The sequence below is a fragment of the Apium graveolens genome, chromosome 5 (assembly GCF_009905375.1).
Source record: "Apium graveolens cultivar Ventura chromosome 5, ASM990537v1, whole genome shotgun sequence".
Lineage (NCBI taxonomy): Eukaryota > Viridiplantae > Streptophyta > Magnoliopsida > Apiales > Apiaceae > Apium > Apium graveolens.
Genome location: NC_133651.1, coordinates 65,249,568 through 65,270,387, shown reverse-complemented (window position 1 = coordinate 65,270,387; position 20,820 = coordinate 65,249,568). Strand labels below are relative to the sequence as shown.

Sequence of the window (20,820 nt, the reverse complement as noted above, 5' to 3'; positions counted from 1 at the left end):
GATAAATAAATCATGCACTAACTTGACCACCTAATAATCAATAATTATTTTAATGCTTCAATGTTCATATTGGTTCTGGCTGCGTATTAATGTGTGCACCATCAGTTTGTCAATAACTTTTAAGCAAGCAATTAAAGGGAAATTTTTATATATATAAAGCACAGAGATTTTGAGGCACCCGTACTAATCAGCTCATAAATCATACGATAGACAATTTTAAGTGTGCCGGCACCCCCAGATTTCTGTTGAGAAAACAGTGCATTAAGCCACTGTAATGCGTTTTTTGACAAGCGCAAAATCGTCATTTAAGGCCCGATCTTGAGTAGGATTTTGTACATGGTTTGTACCAAAAGTGCAAAAACATGTTGTAACAGGCGAAAAAGTTATGTTGTAGTCTTTTTTTCCTCAAACTTCATTATGTAAACCCATTTGATCTCGCTTTCTTTCCTTTTGGCTGATCCGCAAATTCTCAGGTTTCATTCATATCTCGAGCATTAATTTTTTCCTTCATTGTTGCGATCCATCTTGGCTATTCATTTATTGAGCAGAAGAACAATTTGAGAAGCAGTTGAAATTAACATTTTTATGTGTTTGAGGCAGATATTTAGCAGGGATGTAAGATTTGGCGGTGAGGGGATTTTTCTTAAATTTTAACAACCACCAGGTGTTTAAAGAAATTTATGAATTCGAAAAAATCTTAAATTTTACAATTTTTCTCTAATCTTAATATCTGTATCCTCTATATTCTTTAGAAAACAAAATATTTATGCACATTTTGGAAGTTTAAGTTTTAAACATATTACAAATTTACAGTGAACAAATTGTAAAAATTGAAATATTGTAAGAGTTCAGCATTATAGCCAAGAGCCACCAAAGGTTTTTATAAAGTTAATCCCAATGCACTAAGCATATCTTGAAAAATTAGTGACTAGTTCGTGAAAACGCCAAACAACATAGATGAATCTATTAGTGTTCTTTTTCAGATATGCAAGATTCACTAAGACACAATCACTACTCATCACTACTACTGGAAGATGTTATGTTACATTATTAACGCTTATTTAGCTTTATAATTTATTAACTTTAGTTGCCAACCGCCTACATCTGATGCATTTGTTCGTTTCTCTTCTTGTAAGTTTGCACAGGGGAGTGCTTACCGATGAAAAAGTATTTCAGTTTCTCTCATTTTTTGTTTGATTCTTTTCATTTTATCGAGTTCTAGTATCTGCTGAACATCAATCTATATCTGTGTCATTTAAAAAGCTAAAATAACACCTAGAGTTAATTTTAGCATCCCTTCATGCAATACTGCTCATTCTTAGTAGTACACATGCCGAAGTTCGCATTCCAAGTAGAAAACTCAAGGGAAAAAAATCACCTCCTGGCAAATGCGATCAGGAGAATGGTTCCGAGTGCTGTAAACAGGGGAAGCTCTACACCACTTACAAATGTTCACCTCCTGTCACTAAAAATACCAAGGCAACTCTAACTCTAAATAGTTTTGAGAAACCAAGATGGTGGTTGTGGCGCCCCAAAACCCGGGGTCAGGAGTATCGGAAGCCACACCATCTAAACTCTTACAACCACACAACTCACACTACAATATGTAAATACTCACGCTTCACGACCCTACACTTATCACACACGCACACTTACAGGTTATTGTCTTGGAAACGAACCATCATAACTAGAGTAATTGTCAACCATCAAGTGATATTTATTACAACCCAAAAGTAGTTAATCTTATCGGGGAGTGACCTTTAGGTAAGGCTAATCCGCCGGCCAAATATTCGTTTCTTGTTTCTTACCTTAAATAAGTCATACTTATAAATAAGCCGAACTATAAACAACTGACAACTAATCCAACTCATACTGACTACCTGTGGTACAGCACCAAACAATCTACTGAATAGTTGATCATTTCCTACCCGTTTCCTGGCTGTGGTTCTCATGGCAGGAATCTTGATTCACTGTTGTGTTGTGTCAATTTAAGAAAACAAGTTTGAGCTATAATGCCCAGCATAATAATGTACAATATGAAAATGACTGTATGATAACATCATATATGATAATTAGGTTTTATTCGAAAATAGTTTTCCTTGGTGATACACACCTTCTTATGAAAACAATTCTTTAAGGGGTTTTATTATCCTGCGAATACCTTAATAGTAATCCCAGCACCTAGGCTTGGGTTACGGTATTGCATCTCAATTCCAATTGGAAGAATTAGAACACTCGTTGGAGCCACCGTATACGATGATCAGTCGTGATACGATAATAGTAACTTTTTTTACTAGTAGAAGGACGACACCTTCATATCCCGGTTATCACCCTTGCCGAATTCGGGCTACGTGTCCCATTTTCGGGTATACACATACTTCACAAGTTCCTGAGTACACTGAGTACCTTCTCCTGCGGTACCTTTGGTAGTCCATCTAGCACACATAGTACAAGAGTATACCCCTCCCTTGTCTTTTAAAAGAATTCTATCAATCTCGAGAACTCGAACCACATCGAAGTTCCCCAAGTGTTTTGCTTGTTGATAGATACAGCTTATCTCTCTAAGATATAAGTGTATATATATGTATATACGTACTTCCGAGAATTTCGGAGGAAGTACCAAGGATGTGAGTTGACCGTTGTCAACAGATATTTAATAAGGGGGAAAAGTTTCTCCTTGAAACTATATTCAAAATATTAAATAAGTCGGGATAATATTCACTGACGATCTGAAATTATTCGAATGATATTCTGAAATCAGAAAGTATATTTTAAATCAGGATCTATGTTTTTTAAATCAATAATAAACCCTTTAATAAATAATAAATAATTAAATGATAATCGATAAATAATTAAACCTCGAATGGGTTTACTCTCTAAAAGAATATTTAAAATAATATTCATCAACTAGTTTGTGTCTCCATAATTAATAATCTATAGTGATTAATTGGGTTTGAAATAAATAATTGTTGGAGTATACTATTCCCATAATAAGGAATAAGTATATAGTATTTATTATCCGAACCATAAAATATAGTTGAGGGAATATGATCGTTGGGAAATCGTTTTAATAAAAGTTCGAGGTGTTTTAATATTTCGTAAGTGGACGATGAGTCCCTTTTAAAACATACTACTATGGAATTATAACTATCCTATAATATCACCGAAATGATTCCCGGGTTTTATCTTAAATCCCGACCGACTCTCGGTCTTATATAATACGTCACGCTTAAAGCGAAATAATATTTCACGATATATACTTTATCGTACAACATCGCTACATTATGCGAAATTTCAACAACTACGTATCATGGCAAGCATGGTATTTATGCAATGATAGTAAAACAATCCTTTCACAACACAACAGTAAAATGGAGTTCGGTTTGTAAACTTGCCTGGGTATCTCGAGGTGGAGGATGCTCTACGTTCCACTCGGAAATCTATAACCATAAACACATTTCATTTCGTTAGGTTCCGTTCTAATTTACGGCAACTCGCACTCATGCGCTACTTATTATGCACCCTCTCAAATTATACTACCCTTATCATTCCTTTAATTCATATTCACATTATGGTAACTTCATTTTCCTAAGTATCTTAGGTTCATTCTTATTATCGCCGTCGGTTCCGCTTATGGATTCTCATGGTTTCTACTCGCGCGGTCTCGGTTCCGATATTTTTATAAAATTGAGAAATCATTATTTTCACTTGAAATTTTTATGAAAGTTAGGAAACTCAATATTTTACTCTCTGTAAAAATTTCATGATTTATGAACACTTTTAAATCTATCCTTTATATTTTCAATATTCGTGATTCGTAGCAGTTTTTGTCGCATAAATCACTTTTAGTAAAATGACCATAACTTTTGATCCGTAAATCGGAATCAAGCGATTCAAGCGCCTAAACGATCCTTATAACATTTTCTATCCTAAACAAAGGTTATTTTTCAAGAAACTACAGTTTACAACTTCGGGACTTTCTGCAGAAACTTAAAGCTACGATTTGTTGGTTTTAACGAAGTTACGTTTACGATCGGGGTTTCATTTATGCCCTAACTCTTAACACAACTACCAACAATCATCATATCATCATCAACACACAAACTACTCTCAAGAACATCATGTTCTTGAGGCAACAACAACCAACCTCAAATCTACTTAACTTAATCATCAAGATTTCATCAATAACACTCATTACACTAGGTTTACTACCACATACTAAATGGATCTTAAAAATGAATCTTAAATAAAGTTGGGCCAAAGATTTTTACCTTTCTTGAAAGCTTGAGATGTGTTCTTTAGGATGGTGGAGGCTTGGAAGTGCTTGGTATGATTTTTAGAACCTAAAACCACCATTGAAATCAAGAAACCAAATAGAGGTTACTATTCATACTATTCACTAGTGAGTTTCTTGAATTTATTTCACCCATCAAACCTTGATAAAAAGAGATGAAAGAATTTTCTTACCTTAGTTTAATTGCTAGGAGGCTTGAGAATTAATTGGATGATTTTACAAGAGCTAGAACTTGAAGTTTTGAATTTGATTTCTCCTTCTTTTGCATTAGGGCCGAATGGAAGCATCAAGGGGTATTTATACTCCTCTTGGTTGCTTAGCTTGGTTGATTTGCTAGGTTGCTTCTAGGAAGGTGGGTTGATATCTTTGCAATTGATTTTATTCTCCTAGTATAGCTTTCTAGGTTGATTCTTGGTTGCAAATCTTAGGGACAAATCTTTGTAGCTTGCTAGGTTACAAGCTAAACTACATGGTTAGCTTCCTTAGCACACTATTTTGCTAGCTAGCTTGATCATCCTATGGTTAGCTCACTATTTGATGAAGTAATCATGGTTACTTCCTTACCATGGTTTAGTTAGTGCGTTACGTTTATTTAATCGTTTACGCGTTCGCTTGGTTACTTAAACGTTTTCGTAATACTTACTCGTAAATGGTTCGCGACGTAATTCCTTTCGTATTCATTCCTTATATTTTTAATTAACCTACTTGAATATAAATTCGTAGGGTTTTAATCTCGTAATTATATTGTGATTCCTGTAATCCTCGATGAGTCGTAAATACGGTCATTTTTCGAAGTTCGTTTTCTTCGAAAAATTAATAGCGCTTACATACACTCATTTAGTACGTATAATCGTAATATCAACTCCGAAATTCATTTTCTCATGCACTACATAGTGTGGGTTCAAAAGTTTTTCCCGTTCGTCAGGGTTACTATTCATTAAATGTTTTACAAGGTCTCAAAAATTCGAGTTATTAGAGTCTTCCCCTTTAACGAGGATTCCGTCCCGGAATCAATTAGAAAATAAGTGGGGATATATATTCCTCATTGTGTCTTCAAGTTCCCAAATTGACTCTTCGACATTTTGATTTCTCCATAAGATCATAACCAGCTTCACAGTCTTGTTCCTCAGCACTTGTTCTTTCTGGTCCATTATCCTTACTGGCTGCTCGATGTAGGTCAGGTCTGGTTGTAAATCTACATGCTCGTATTCTATTACATGTCGTGCAACTGCATGGTACTTCCTTAACATGGACACGTGGAACACGTTGTGTACTTGTTGCAAATTAGGAGACAAGGCGAGCTCGTAAGCTAGAGGTCCTATTCTCCTTAAAATCTCAAAGGGTCCTATGAATCTGGGATTCAACTTCCCTTTCTTTCCAAATCTCATCACTTCTTTCCACGGAGATACCTTCAATAGCACAGAATCTCCTACTTAATATTCCATATCCTTCGAGGTCTGGTCGACGTACTTCTTTTGTCTATCCTGGACTGCTACCAGTCTTTTCCTGATGAGTCCTACGATTTCCCTGGTCTATTGGACTAACTCTGGTCCTAATATCTTGTGTTCTCCAACTTCATCCCAACATAGAGGAGAGCGACATCTCCTTCTGTAAAGAACTTCATACGGGGGCATTCCTATGCTAGCGTGATAGCTATTGTTGTAAGAAAATTCGATCAGGGGTAAGTGGTCATCCCAATTTCCTTTGAAATCAATGGCACATACTCGTAGCATATCTTCTAAGGTCTGAATAGTCCTTTCGTTTTGTCCATCAGTCTGGGGGTGGTAAGCGGTACTCATGTTTAGTCTGGTGCCTACGCATTCCTGGAAGCTTCTCCAAAATCAGGAATAAAACCTTGGGTCTCTATCTAACACTATGGCTACAGGAATGTCGTGTCTTACTACAATTTCCTTCAAGTAAATATCTACCAACTTGTCTACGGTGTATCTTTCGTTGATTGGTAGGAAGTGTGCGGACTTGGTCAATCTATCTATGATAACCCATATGGCATCGTGATTGGTCTTTGTTCTTGGTAAGCCTGTCACAAAATCCATGGCTATATGCTCCCATTTCCATTCCGGAATCTCTAGGGGTCATAATAGTCCACTAGGTCGCTGATGTTCAGCCTTCACTCTCTGGCATGTCAAGCACTTACTGACCCACTCTGCTACTTCTCTCTTCATGTTCGGCCACCACTAATATTCCTTAAGGTCATGGTACATTTTTGTACTTCCTGGGTGGATTGAATATCTAGAGCTGTGCCCTTCGTGCAGTAGCTCATCCTTTAACTCTTGCACATTTGAAATCCAAATTCGGACGCATATCTCATGATCCCTTTCTCATCCTTCTCGCATCTCACTTCTTCACTGGTCAATGTTCCTCTTTCCTCACTCATCTTCTTTTCCTGACATACTCGTATCTTTTCAGTCAGCTCTGGCACTAGCTTAATCTCAAATAATCCTTCTGTTCCCTTACTGGTCATTCTCACGTCAATTTCCATCTTCTCAAATTCCTTAATCAACTCCTCCGATGTCATTATCATCTTGAGTCTTTCCTTCCTACTAAGGGCGTCAGCCACCACATTGGCTTTACCCAGGTGATACAAAATTTCACAGTCGTAGTCTTTTATCAACTCTAACCATCTCCTCTGTCTCATATTCAGTTCCTTCTGAGTAAAAATATATTTGAGGCTTTTATGGTCAGTGTAGATCTCGCATTTCTCACCATATAGTTAGTGTCTCCAAATTTTTAGGGCAAACACTATGGCTGGTAATTCTAGATCATGCGTAGGGTATCTGCTCTCATATTCCTTTAATTGCCGAGAGGCATACGCTATAACTTTATCGTGCTGCATTAGTACACATCCTAATCCTTTAAGCGATGCGTCGCTATATATCACAAACTCTCCCTTTCCATCGGGAAGAGCGAGCACTGGTGCTGACACCAGCCTCCTTTTCAGCTCTTCAAAACTTTCCTCACATTTCTCTGTCCATACAAACTTTTATATCTTCCGGGTAAGTCTAGACAGTGGACCGGCTATCTTAGCAAAATCTTGCACGAATCTTCGGTAATATCCTGCTAAACCCACAAAACTCCTAACCTCCGTTGGGGTAGTTGGTCTTTCCCAATTGGATACCACCTCTATTTTGGCAGGGTCAACTAAAACTCCTTTGCTACTCACCACATGTCCTAAAAATTGAACTTCTCTCAACCAAAACTCGCATTTCGAGAACTTGGCGTACAATTTCTCATTCCTCAAGATTTCCAAGACTATCCTTAAATGTTTAGCGTGTTCTTACTCTGTCTTTGAGTAGATCAGAATATCGTCTATAGAAAGTATCACACATATATCCAGGTACTTTTTGAACACTCTGTTCATTAAATCCATAAAGGCTGCGGGTGCATTGGTTAACCCAAACGACATAACTAAGAACTCATAGTGTTCATACCTAGTACGAAAAGCATTCTTTGGTATATCTTCCGGTTTGATTTTCAACTGGTGATATCATGTTCTTAAATCTATTTTGGAAAAATGTACAGCTCCCTTGAGTTGGTCGAATAGGTCATCAATTCTGGGGAGAGGGTACCTATTCTTAATAGTCAGCTTATTCAGCTCTCGATAGTTTATGCATAATCTCATACTGCCGTCCTTTTTCTTTACAAACAGCACTGGCGCTCCCCATGGCGACACATTGGGTCTTATCATTCCATTATCTAATAACTCTTGCAGTTGAGAAGCTAGTTCCTTCATCTCAACTGGGGCTAGCCTATATGGGGCCTTGGATACTGGTGCCGTTCCTGGTGCTAACTCTATAGCGAACTCTATTTCTCGGTCAGGTGGCAATCCTAGTAAGTTCTCTGGAAATACATCCTCGAATTCGTTTACTACGGGTATGTCCTGTATATTAGGGACTTCCTTCTTGGTATCTATCACATAAGCCAAATAGGCCTCGTTACCTTTTCTTAACAATCTTTTTGCTTGTAGCATGGTTAGAAATTTATGGTTCTGTCGTTGACCTTTAAACACTACTTCTTTTTCATTTTGCACTCTTATCTTTACTTTCTTCCATTCATAATCTATTTGCGCTCTGTTACGGGATAACCAATCCATTCCTAAGATTACATCAAATTCTCCTAACGCGAATGGGATTAGGTCAATCTCGAAGATCTTCCTTTCTAATTTCAACTTGCACTTAGGGTGTACTTGATTTACATGAATTACTTCTTTGTTTGCTATTTCCACTCGTAATATCTCACGTAAGGGTATGACATTAAGTTTTAACTTTTTAGCAAAATCTTGAGATATAAAAGACTTGGTTGCTCCAGAATCAAATAGGACATTTGCATGTTCAGAATTTAACAAAAGGGTACCTGCTATCACGTCAGTGTTTCGGACAGCATCTCGAACAGTCATGTTGAAGGTCCTAGCAACTGAGGGTCGGTTGGAGGCAGCTTTGCTCAACCCCGAGGCTGGGGGCTTCAACGTTGGGCAATCCTTTCTCATGTGTCCTACCTTTCCACATTGGAAATACGTTACATTGGGCCGGGTACAGTTGTTGGCAAGGTGTCCAATTTGGTCACACCGGTAATATCTCAGAGGGGCTCTTGTCTGGGTACATACTCCAAGGTGTCTCTTCTTACAGGTTTGATATTCTGGTATTGGGGCGCGTGGTTGGCTATGAAATGTTGCCCTAGATTGTCCGCCGTCCTGGCCAACACTCTCGCTTGGGGCCTTTCTGAATCCGGGGCCTCGTGCAGGTTGGGACACCACTCCCCTGACGAATCTGCTCGGAAGGCTCCTGTTCCCGGTTCCTATTCCTTGGCTTCTTATCTTCCTTTTCCTATTTTCCTTTTCCTTCATACTCTGCTCACTGCCAGCTTCAACAATTGAGGCTTTTTGCACTAAGGTGGCATAGTCTGTCAGCTCTAACACTGCTACTCGGTTCTGTAACTGTTTCAGACCAAGCTGAAACCTTCACGCTTTCTTTTTTTCGGTATTCACAAACTCAGGCACAAATCTCGACAACTCAGTAAATTTGGGCTCATATTCTGCCACAGTCATCTTATCCTATTTCAACTCCAGAAACCTAATCTCCATCTGGGTTTCCATAAACTTAGGGAAATACTTATCTAAGAACAGTCGGGTAAATCTATCCCATGAAATCACAGCATCAGTTTCTAGGTTTCGTTTGGACTCCCACCAGTAGTTAGCTTCTCCTTTCAGCATATAAGAAGCGAAAATGGTCTTACGTCATTCCTCAACACCTAGTATCTCGAAGGACTTTTCTATCTCTTTGAGCCAGGCCCGTGCTTCAACGGGGTCAGAAGATCCTATAAACTCTGGGGGTTTGAGAGATTTAAAGGCCCTAAAGGCAGTAGCTGCAGTCTATTGGGCAACATGTGGTTGTGGTGGAATAGGTTGTTGGTTCAGATTTGCTCTTAGCAGTTCCATAAATTCATTCACGGGGTTCCCTCCCTGATGGGTATCCTCAGCCTCTTCTTCTACATATTCTTCCTCATCATATTCATTATAGTCTAGGTCTTCTTCACTTTTCTCATTCACTACAGGGTCAGGTTTACCTCGTTGTTGGTTAACAGATTCTGCGGGCTGTGCCCTGGTTCCTCTTCTACGGGGTGGCATTGTTCTGATATTGAAAATTGGTCAACATAGTTGTAATTATAACAGTTGAATTATTTTATTCGTATGTAAGCATGTCTAGCAGGTTTTTATAAAGTGCAATAATATAGACATCATTTCTTAATAACTGCTTAGATATATATTAATAAGATCTCCCACTTATATCTTGGGGATGAAATAACTAGCCGAGTTCATACATGCCTGATTACAATCTATCACTACTAGTTCTGAATATTGAAATGAAAATACATAAGTCGTGTACCCTGAAGGGCTAGGAACACTATCTACCACTAGCTATCCTATCAAAATTGGTGACAAGTCACCCATCCTTCTTCAAGGTCCATATCTAGTCACTAGTCACTCAGTCACTATCACTGCGAGTGAGGTTACATACCCTCCTCATCGCTCCTGTAATCATCAACTCTGCATCAACTACCGGGATGTATCCTGCCACTACTGTCATCCTCATCTGAACCCTGGTACGGAGCTCGATCCCATCGATCTCTCTGCGGGCTATGGCTGGAGAAGCAGCTCTGAAATCTCCTGGGTATCCTAGTCGGGTGGCTCTCTCAGCTGTCAGTGCCTGGCGTAACTCCGCAATGCGAGCAGATACCGCAATGATCTCAGCGTTAAGCTGACCCACTACCCAGTCATGTACGGCTACATGCATGGTCACCGGTGGTGGTAGAGGTGAATCTGGGTCGCTAGAGGATATGTCATGAACCTCATGGAACTATGTACGTATCACCTCCTCATCATTATCAGTATAGGGTATAGGGCTCTGGATCCCTGGGGGTGGTGTAGGAGAGCGAATAGCCTAGTGAGGGTACATCTCTACATCTCTCCAGACTATGCCATTAGCTATGGGGACAGGAAGCTCAGTCTCCTCCTCTAGGACATCCTCAGTAGGGTCATCATCTGAATCATCAATGGGTGGGCTCTCTGGCTCAGGAATAGGGTCACGCTCAGGAATCATGACATCATCAACATGATCAACCTCCCTCCTAGGCTCCACTGGTACCTGACACAATAAGCAAGGTGTTACTAACTTAAAGTTGGAATTTATTTGAGGGTAAAACTGTCAAGACTACCCGTGTAGCCCGACGACGAACTCGACTTGAGCTCTAATTGATTATTTTATTATTCTTATGTCTGCGTATTTTATGTCCTATCATTTCCAAGATTTGATAAACTAAGGCTCTAATACCATTTCTGTGGCGCCCCAAAACCCAGGGTCAGGAGTCTCGGAAGCCACGCCATCTAAACTCTTACAACCACACAACTCACACTACAATATGTAAATACTCACGCTTCACGATCCCACACTTATCACACACACACTTACAAGTTATTGTCTTGGAAACGAACCATCATAACTAGAGTAATTGTCAACCATCAAGTGATATTTATTACAACCCAAAAGTAATTAATCTTACCGGGGAGTAACCTTTAGGTAAGGCTAATCCGCATGCCAAATATACGTTACTTATTTCTTACCTTACATAAGTCATACTTATAAATAAGCCGAACTATAAACAAATGAAAACTAATCTAACTTATTCTGACTACTTGTGGTACATCACCAAACAATCTACAGAACAGATGGCCATTTCCTACCCGTTTCCTGGCTGTGGTTCTCATGGCAGGCATCTTGATTCATTATTGTGTTGTATCAATTTAAGAAAACAAGTGTGAGCTATAATGCCCAGTATAATAATGTATAGTATGAAAATGATTGTATGATAACATCATATATGATAATTAGGTTTTATTCAAAAATAATTTTCCTTGGTGATACACACCTTCTTATGAAAATAATTCTTTAAGGGGTTTTATTATCCTGCTAATACCTTAATAATAATCCCAGCACCTAGGCTTGGGTTACGGTATTGCATCTCAATTCCAATTGGAAGAATTAGGACACTCGTTGGAGCCACCGTATACGATGATCAGTCGTACTATGATAATAGTAACTTTTTATACTAGTAGAAGGACAACACCTTCGTATCCCGGTTATCACCCTTGCCGCATTCGGGCTACGTGTCCCATTTTCGGGTATACACATACTTCACAAATTCCTGAGTACACTGAGTACCTTCGCCTGCGGTACCTTTGGTAGTCCATCTAGTACACATAGTACCAGAGTCTACCCCTCCCTTGTCTTTTAAAAGAATTCTATCAATCTCGAGAACTCGAACCACATCGAAGTTCCCCAAGCGTTTTTGCTTGTTGATAGATACAACTTATCTCTCTAAGATATAAGTGTATATATATATATATACGTACTTCCAAGAATTTCGGAGGAAGTACTAAGGATGTGAGTTGACCGTTGTCAACATATATTTAATAAGGGGGGAAAGTTTCTCCTTGAAACTATATTCAAAATATTAAATAAGTCGGGATAATATTCACCGACAATCTGAAATTATTCGAATGATATTCTGAAATCAGAAAGTATATTTAAATCAAGATCTATGATTTTTAAATCAATAATAAACCCTTTAATAAATAATGAATAATTAAATGATAATCGATAAATAATTAAACCTCGAATGGGTTTACTCTCTAAAAGAATATTTAAAATAATATTCCTCAACTAATTTGTGTCTCCAAAATTAATAATCTATAGTGATTAATCGGGTTTGAAATAAATAAATATTGGAGTATACTATTCCCATAATAAGGAATAAGTATATAGTATTTATTATTCGAACCATAAAATATAGTCCAGGGAATATGATCGTTGGGAAATCGTTTTAATAAAAGTTCGAGGTGTTTTAATGTTTCGTAAGTGGACGATGAGTCCCTTTTACTACTATGGACTTATTATAACTATCTTATAATATCACCGTAATGATTCCCGGGTTTTATCTTAAATCCCGACCGACTCTCGGTCTTATATAATATGTCACACTTAAAGCAAAATAATATTTCACGATATATATTTTATCGTACAACATCGCTACATTATGCGAAATTTCAACAACTACGTATCATGGCAAGCATGGTATTTATGCAATGATAGTAAAACAATCCTTTCACAACACAACAGTAAAATGGATTTGGGTTCGTAAGCTTGCCTGGGTATCTCGAGGTGGAGGATGCTCTAGGTTCCGCTCGGAAATCTATAACCATAAACACATTTCATTTCGTTAGGTTCCGTTCTAATTTATGGCAACTCGCACTCATGCGGTACTTATTATGCACCCTCTCAACTTATACTACCTTTATCATTCCTTTAATTCATATTCACATTATGGTCACTTCATTTTCCTAATTATCTTAGGTTCATTCTTATTATCGCCGTCGGCTCCGCTTATGGATTCTCATGGTTTCTACTCGCGCGGTCTCGGCTCCGATATTTTTATAAAATTGAGAAATCATTATTTTCACTTGAAATTTTTATGGAAATTAGGAAACTCAATATTTTACTCTCTGTAAAACTTTCATGATTTATGAACACTTTTAAGTCTATCCTTTATATTTTCAAAGTTCGTGATTCGTAGCAGTTTTTGTCGCATAAATCACTTTTTGTAAAATGACCATAACTTTTGATCCATAAATCGGAATCAAGTGATTCAAGCGCCTAAACAATCCTTATAAAATTTTCTATCCTAAACAAAGGTTATTTTTCAAGAAACTACAGTTTACAACTTCAGGAATTTCTGCAGAAACTTAAAGTTACGATTTGTTAGTTTTAACGAAGTTATGTTTACGATCGGGGTTTCATTTATGCCCTAACTCTTAACAAAACCACCAACAATCATCATATCACCATCAACACACAAACTCCTTTCAAGAACATCATGTTCTTGAGGCAACAACAACCAACCTCAAATCTACTTAACTTAATCATCAAGACTTCATCAATAACACTCATTACACTAGGTTTACTACCACATACTAAATGGATCTTAAAAATGAATCTTAAATAAAGTTGGGCCAAATATTTTTACCTTTATTGAAATCTTGAGATGTGTTCTTGAGGATGGTGGAGGCTTGGAAGTGCTTGGTATGATTTTTAGAACCTAAAACCACCATTGAAATCAAGAAACCAAAGAGAGGTTACTATTCACACTATTCACTAGTGATTTTCTTGAAATTAGTTCACCCATTAAACCTTGATAAAAAGAGATGAAAGAATTTTTTTTACCTTAGTTTAATTTCTAGGAGGCTTGAGAATTAATTGGATGATTTTACAAGACCTAGAACTTGGAGTTTTGAATTTGATTTCTCCTTCTTTTGCATTAGGGCCGAATGGAAACATCAAGGGGGTATTTATACTCCTCTTTATTGCTTAGCTTGGTTGATGTGCTAGGTTGCTTCTAGGAAGGTGGGTTGATATCTTTGAAATTGATTTTATTCTCCTAGTATAGCATTCTAGGTTGATTCTTGGTTGCAAATCTTAGGGACAAATCTTTGTAGCTTGCTAGGTTACAAGCTAAACTACATGGTTAGCTTCCTTAGCACACTATTTTGCTAGCTAGCTTGATCATCCTATGGTTAGCTCACTATTTGATGAAGTAACCATGGTTACTTCCTTACCATGGTTTAGTTAGTGCGTTACATTTATTTAATCATTTACGCGTTCACTTGGTTACTTAAACGTTTTCGTAATACTTACTCGTAAATGGTTCGTGACGTAATTCCTTTCGTATTCATTCCTTATATTTTTAATTAACCTACTTGAATATAAATTCGTAGGGTTTTAATCTCGTAATTATATTGTGATTCCCGTAATCCTCGATGAGTCATAAATACGGTCATTTTTCAAAGTTCGTTTTCTTCAAAAACTAATAGCGTTTACTTACACTCATTTAGTACGTATAATCGTAATATCAACTCTGAAATTCATTTTCTCATGCACTACATAGTATGGGCTCAAAATTTTTTCCCGTTCGTCAGGGTTACTATTCATTAAATGTTTTACAAGTTCTCAAAAATTCGAGTTATCACAGTGGTGGCTGATCAGAATGCGATAATAAGTACCATGACGACAATACTCGTGTTATGGCGCTTTCGACTGGTTGGTATAATGGACGATCAAGATGCCTAAACAAAATCATTATAAGTGGTAATGGTCGAAGTGTAGATGCTAAAGTTGTTGATGAATGTGATTCAACCATGGAATGCGACTGTGAACATGACTATCAGCCTCCTTGCCCTAATTGTTTAAATAATTATAAGCTAAACTTGAATTATTATTTTAATAATATAGAATATTCTTGAAAGCACCTAGAATACACCTTTGAGGTTCAAAACTTTTGAGTTCACGATCTTTTGAGTTCATGACCTTTAGCTTTTCATGTACACGGGGAGTTGCATATTAAATAATATTCTATGGAGGCCTATAAATAGAACACTCTTTCAAACTTTGTAATAATCAAGTTTTATAATCATTTTGAGTGAAATAAAAAATGTGAGTTTATATCTCTTTTGTGTGAGTTAGTTGTGTGGATTATTTAGAACAAGTTTCTTCTTACAAAGTGGTATCAAAAGCAAGGTTAAGTGATGTCTTCTAACAACAATATGTTGCTACCTCAACTTCCACGTTTGACGGGAAAGAATTACAATCAATGGAGCATCCAAATGAAGGTGTTATATGGATCTCAAGATCTTTGGGAGATAGTTGAAAATGGTTATAAAGAATCGGCGAATCAAGCCAATCTCTCACTGCAACAATTGAATCCTTTAAAGAAGAACCGAAAGAAGGACAAAAAGACCCTCTACTTTATTTATCAAGCGGTGGATAAAGTAATTTTTGAGAGAATTTCAACAACATCAACATCAAAGGAGGCATGGGACATCCTCAACAAGGCCTACAAAGGTGAAGAAAAAGTAAAAGTGGTTAGACTTCAAACTCTAAGAGGTGAGTTTGATTTACTAAAGATAAAAGAATGTGAAACGGTTGAGTAATTTTATAATCGAAAAATTTTAATTGTTAATCAACTTCGTGTTAATGGAGAAGATATTTCAGATAAAAGAGTCTTGGAAAAAATTCTTCGTAGTATTTCTCGAAAATATGAGCAAGTTGTTGTGCCCATAAAAGAATCAAAAGAATTGACTACTTTCTCTCTTGAAGAATTGTTGGGCTCACTACAATCTCACGAACTCCGCATCAAGCAATTTGACTCATCTCCTTCCAAGCAAGTTTTTCAAGTTCAAGACACTAGTCGAGGTGGTTTTAGAGGAAGAGGTGAAAGAAGATCATTTCGTGGTCGAGGAAAAGGAAGAGGAAAGGTGCAAAGTGAAAATTTTAACTCATATCAAAGAGGAAGAGCTCGTGGAGGTTTCAATGAAAGAGGAAGAGGAACATGTAATTTTTTTAATTTGCAATGCCATTATTTGCATAAAATTGGGCATCTGAAAAAAGATTGTTATAAAAAATTAATGATAAAAAAGGTTCCAATTTTCTACATGAGGATGTTGAGGATAAAGATGAATGTATGCTTCTTGTTAGCAATGTTCAAGAAGAGTCACTTGATGCAGTTTGGTAGTGGTTGTAGAAACCACATGACCGGAAATAAAAATTGCTTCTTGAATTTTGATGAAAGGGCCCTACGAGAAGTCAATATGGGTAACAAAAATAGGCTCGTCTTCAAAGGGTGTGGCGATGTTACAATCCAAACAAAAAAAGGTACAAACTATATCTCTAGTGTTTATTATGTTCCCGATCTTAAGCGTAATCTAATAAGTGTTGGGAAACTTTTAAGAAAGGGACATCATGTGAATTTTAAAGATGATTTTTGTGAGATAAGAGACAAAAATGGCCTTTTTGTTTTAAGAGTCAAGATGGCATCAATTAAAATGTTTCCATTGAAATCCAAAATGAGTCTCTTCCATGCTTTTTTCACATGAGTCTCTCTTCCAAAATGAGTCTCTTTCATACTTTTTTTTCTTCCATGCTTTTCTAATATTGTGAATGACAAGTCTTGGCTTTGGCATCTTCGATATAATCACTTGAGTTTTAGCACTTTATCCAAGAACGGTCATATGATGAGAGGAATCTCAAATATTCAAAGTTAAGATCAAGTGTGTGAAGATTGTGTTTTTGGCAAGCATCATCGAGATCCATTTTCAAAAGACAAGGTATGGCGAGCTAAAAAGCCATTGGAATTAGTACATTCAGATTGGTGTGGACCCATGCACAGAAACCTTAGTCTATTGGAGGTAGCCGTTATTTCCTCATTTTTAGTGATGATTATAGTCTCAAGATGTTGATTTATTTTCTAAAAGAAAAATCTCAAGTATTTGAAGTTTTTAAAGAATTTAAAGCATATGTGGAGAAAGAATGTGGTCGTTCTTTAAAGACACTACGATCTGATTGTGGTGGTGAATATATGTCTGAAAAAATTGAAAGATTTTTGAGGAAGCATGGAATTCTCCATCAACTAACGGTTCGTTCAACCCCTTAACAAAATGGGGTAGCGGAGAGGAAGAACCGAATAATTATGGAGCTTGTTCGATGTATGTTGAAAATAAAAAGATTGTGTAAGATGTTTTGGACTGAAGCAGTGGTATGTGCTTGTAATGCTCTTAATCATGCACCTACTAAAAGTGTACAAGGGAAGACTCCACAATAATTTTTTTAGAAGCATTTGTTACTCTCATGTGCCCAATAAAAAGAGAGGCAAACTTGATGACAAATTTGAAAAATGCATATTTGTTGGTTATAGTGAAGCTTCCAAGGCATACAAATTATACAATCCTATCACAAAGAAGGTTATAATTAGTCATGACATGATCTTCAATGAGGAAGCTTTGTGGGAATGGAAGAATGAGAAAGAAAGCCCAAGTGTTTTTCTTGATGATGATGCATTTGATCCAGTTGAAGAAGAAGGCTCAACTCCACCTACTCCACCATCTAATTCTCCGTCAAACTCATCATCATCATCCTCAAGTTCCGAATTACTACCTAGAAAGACAAGAACTTTGGTAGATCTCTATGGAGAAGCAAGAAGAATTTTGGAATATGAGTTTTTTGATTTTTACTTATATGCAAATGGGGATTCGGTCTCTTTTGAAGATGACGCTAAAGAAAATAAATGGAGGCATGCCATGGATCAAGAAATTGATGCAATTGAAAGAAATTAAACATGATAGTTAGTTGAAGCTTCTAAAGCAAAAAAACCTATTAGAGTCAAGTGGGTTTACAAGAAAAAGATGAATGCACAAGGTGAAGTTGAGAAACATAAGGCGCGATTGGAGGTTAAAGGTTACAAACAAAAGTATGGTGATGATTACAAAGAAGTTTTTGCTCCGTGGCACGCTTTGAAACAATTCGTTTGATACTTACTTTGGCCTCGCAAAATACATGGCAAATTCACCAAATGGATGTCAAATCCGGTTTTTTGAATGGAGAATTGCAAGAAGAGGTGTGCATTGATCAACCATCGGGCTATGTGAAGAAGAATGAAGAAAATAAAGTCTATCGGTTGAAGATCGCTTTGTAGGGCTTAAAATAAGCCCCACGTGCATGGTATAGCCGCATAGATGAGTATTTTGTAAAGATGGAATCAAAAGGTGTCCATTTGAGCATACACTTTACATCAAAGAGAACAAAGATAAAATTCTAATCATTGGCTTATATGTGGATGATTTGATTTTTTCGGGAAATAATCATGATGATATTGAAGAATTCAAGAAGAATATGATGCAAGAACTTGAGATGACCAATTTGGGTTTACTTCACTAATTTCTTGGTATTGAGGTAAAGCAAGATGAAAAAGGAATTTTTATCTCTCAAGAAAGGTATACAAAGGATTTGATGAAGAAATTTTGAATGGAAGAGGCGAAACGATGTAGTACTCCCGTTGAAGTTCGCTTGAAATTAAGTAAGGATGATGATTCTAAATTTGTTGATCCTACATTATATAGAAGTCTTGTTCGGAGTTTGATGTACTTGACTGCCACTCGACCGAATATCACATATAGAATTAGTTTGATATTTAGATACATGGAGCAACCAAAGAAGACACATTGGGAGGCCAGAAAAAGAATCTTGAGGTATGTTCGTGGAACACTTAGAGATGGACTTTATTATCAAAAGGCAAATAACTCTTAGGTGCTTGGATATTGTGATAGTGATTGGGCCAGAAGTGTTGATGATAGTAAAAGTACTTCAGAAAATGTTTTTTGTTGGCTCTTGTGCAATCACATGGATGTAAAAAAAACAACAAGTTGTGGCTCTCTCAACAGGGTAGGAGGAATATATTTCTTTATCATTAGCTAGTTGTCAAGCATTATGGATCACGTGGGTGTTGGAGGACCTCAACCATGCTGCTAAAGAAAGTCCAATTATTTATTGTGATAGCAAGTCAGCTATAGCACTCATGGAAAATTCGGTATTTTAAGAGAAGGGAAAGCACATAAGAATCAAATATCATTTTATCCGAGACTTGGTGAAGAAAGGAGAAGTTACGATTTAACATTTGCAAGTCACAAGACCAAATTGGTGATATCTTTACGAAACCTTTAAGGCCCGACATTTTTAAGGAGTTGAAGAATAAACTCGGCATAAGAAAAAGTTTAGCTTAAGGGGATGTTAAAATAATTATAAGCTAAACTTTGATTGTTATTTTTATAATATAAAATGTTCTTGGAAGCACCTAGAATAGAACTTTGAGGTTCAAGACTTTTGAGTTCATGGCCTTTTGAGTTCATGACCTTTAGTTTTCATGTACATAGGGAGTTGCATATTAAATAATATTCTAGTAGGTTCTATGGAGGCCTATAAATAGGACATTTTCAAGCTTTGTAATCATCAAGTTTTATATAATCATTTTGAGTGAAATACAAAGTGTGAGTTTATATCTCTTTTGTGTGAGTTAGTTGAGTGGATTATTGAGAACAAATTTCTTCTTTTTAATATCCATCTGTTTTATACTTATGTTCCTACACTAATTATATAGTGGACACTTCGAAAGTTATTTGGAAAGCTTTAGGTCTGGATGGAAATGTTGGAGAGTTTGATATCACCTGGAATGATGCTTAATCATCACCTTTTTGCTTTAAGTTGTATCTTTAACTTGATAAGCCCAAAGTGATCGCCAAGGAGGTGGGTTGAGAGTTCATCATGTACTTAATTCAGCCCACCTAATAATCAATAAAGATTATAATGGTTTATTCATAAATAAAAGACTTAATTGTTGGAAAATAGCATCATTTATAATTTTTTGCACTAAAATGGCTCAAATATAATAATTTGGCAACATAATTCACAAATAATTATATTACCACTAGATTGTAATTTGTTAATTGTCATTAACATACATCAAATTTTGATCGGTGTATTTAGAAACTCATACAACAGTTTTGGCCGTTGTTTGATAAGCATCTCACACGCTGCCTTAGTAGTCAACTGAAAAACAGGGCATCAGACGATGAGCAAAAAATGGTGTGTAAGTCCGTTTTCCTTGTAGTGAAACATTTAAGAGGAAATTTTGGAAAAAACATTGCAACGACAAATTTTTTACCTGCTAAGTTGTATCTGTATATTTTGTCATACATAAGAAAACCCTAACACTCTATAACAAAAGTTGGCATCCCTAATCATACAAGTTAACCAAGTTCATTTGAAATCATGGCGTAATTGAGTGAGACATGCTGATTTCTTTTTTTAAACTTTATAATCATATGAATATGCAATAAACTCAAATTTTCCATGTTTTTTCCTTGTGTGGCTACATTCTGGGACGGTGTTGAGATGTTGCCGATGAGTTTGAAGTATTAAGATGATCCATTTTGAAGCTTGATGTGTTAAACACAAGTGGGAGGGAGTTCTACTAATCCAAATCCTATGAGCTTGCGGGGAAAAAATAAGTAGGTTACAAGAACTTTAAACAATACAAGTTCAATTATGAAAGCTTATATAGAAATCATAGCTTAG

The 20,820-nt window shown here is 36.7% G+C and overlaps 1 pseudogene; it reads left to right on the top strand.

Annotated features, from left to right (window-relative positions):
- Positions 1-1,159: 1,159 nt before the first annotated feature.
- The window catches only part of LOC141660134 (putative ripening-related protein 1), a 239,222-nt pseudogene continuing 219,561 nt past the window's right edge, over positions 1,160-20,820 (top strand).